The sequence below is a fragment of the Trachypithecus francoisi genome, unplaced genomic scaffold, assembly GCF_009764315.1.
Source record: "Trachypithecus francoisi isolate TF-2019V2 unplaced genomic scaffold, Tfra_2.0 Lachesis_group10, whole genome shotgun sequence".
NCBI lineage: Eukaryota > Metazoa > Chordata > Mammalia > Primates > Cercopithecidae > Trachypithecus > Trachypithecus francoisi.
Window position 1 is genome coordinate 53,628,151 of NW_022681455.1, and position 1,953 is coordinate 53,630,103.

A 1,953-nucleotide genomic window follows, 5' to 3' on the forward strand; every position below is an offset into this window, starting at 1 on the left:
CTTGGCTTTTCCTAATGAGCACTAATGCCAAGTTTTTATCACTAAGCTCATAGATTTGTCAAAGAAATGGTGATGCCAAGAAATTCATTGCAAGTTACTACCTGTAATCCATGTGTAGGGTGTTTGGTATGTTGTAGTGTTCTTTAGTTTCTAATTCCTTATGTAGATGTCTAAAAAAGTGTAAGCTTTATTTTTCTCTTAAGGGCCAGATAGTAGATATTTCAGGCCCTTTGGGTAACACTCAACTCTGCCATGATGGTGAGAAGCAGTCGTAGACAAAAACATCTAATAGGAGTGGCTGTGTGCAATACAATTTTATTCACAAAACAAGCAGCAGTAGGATTTAATATGTGCTCCATAATTGGTGATTTTTGATATTAATACATAAACAAAAATAAATGTCATACTATCCATGAGCAACATGGTTTTTTTGTTTTTGTTTTTCTTTAACTTAAAGTCAATTAAAAAAATTTTTTTTTGGAGGCGGGGTCTCACTCCCATCACCCAGGCTGGAGTGCAGTGGCACAATCATGGTTCACTGCAAACTTGACTTCCCAGGCTCAGGTGATCCTCCCATGTCAGCCTCCTGATTAGCTGGGACTACAGGTGTTTGTCACCAAGCCCCACTAATTAATTTCTTTCTTTCTTTCTTTCTTTCTTTCTTTCTTCTTTCTTTCTTTTCTTTTCTTTTTTTTTTTTTTTTTGAGGTAGAGTCTCGCTCTGTTGTCCAGGTTGGAGAGCAGTGGTGTGATCTTGGCTCACTGTTACCTCCGTCTCCCTGGTTCAAGCGATTCTCCCGCTTCAGCCTCACCCAGTAGCTGGGATCACAGGTGTGTGCCACCATTCCCGGCTTTTTTTTTTTTTTTTTTTTTTTGTATTTTTAGTAGAGACAGAGTTTCCCCGTGTTGACTGTGCTGGTCTCGAACTCCTGACCTCAAATGATCTGCCTGCCTCAACCTCCCAAAGTGCTGGGATTACAGGTGTGAGCCACTTCACCCAGCTGATTTTTTTCTGTTTTTAGTAGAGACAGGGTTTCATCACGTTGCCAAGGCTGGTCTGCAGCTTCTGGGCTCAAGAGATCTGCCTACCTCGACCTCCTAAAGTCCTGGGATTACAGGTGTGAGTCACTGCACCCGGCCAAATTTTTTTTTTTTTTCTTAATGGTGCTTTCCTAAAGAATGGGGAGAGGAGGAACCATTTGCTTGCATGGGTCTGTAAGTCACTGCCCTTCATCTCATATCTTACCTTTACAACTTTGGAAGCCAATATTCTGAAACCAAACTTCCTTCCTACTTTTAAGATACAGAGAGGGCTGGCATGTCCTATTCCAGGTTTCCTTGAGAGGAATTTGCTCCTTTCCCCGTCCTATCTAGTGAGGTTCTTTGTACACAGCAGGGCTCTGGTAAGAATTCAGTTACTTCTCCCAGTGGCCTCTCTTCTTTTGTCTTTCACTACATAGGCAATAGTGACCAACTAAAAAGTCTTAGTAATTTTACTTTTTTGGGGGGTGACACGCACATAAAGAGTTAATAGATTTAACAACTAGGCAAATACCATTTCTTTTAAAACCTGAAAAACATCAAAACAAAACTTAAATGAAAAACTACTAGAAGATCATTATCCCAGCCACAATCAAGTCAAAAGGTTAAACATGTTTGCCTTCCTTATCTAAGGAATGAAGATGTACAGGCCAATGGGAAGAACCTGATCAACTCTAAATTCTCTTTAGCAATTAGTACATTTGCCACCTGCTATCGGTAGAATCGTGGCCCCCAAAGAGATATGTTGAAATCCTAACCCTTGATACCTGTAAATGTAACCTTATTTGGAAATCAGATCTCTGCAGATGGAATCAAGTTAAACTGAGGTCATTAGGTTGGGCCCAAATCCAGTGTGACCAGTGTTCTTATATTAGGTTGGTGCAAAAGTCGTTGTGGTTTTTGCCATTACTTT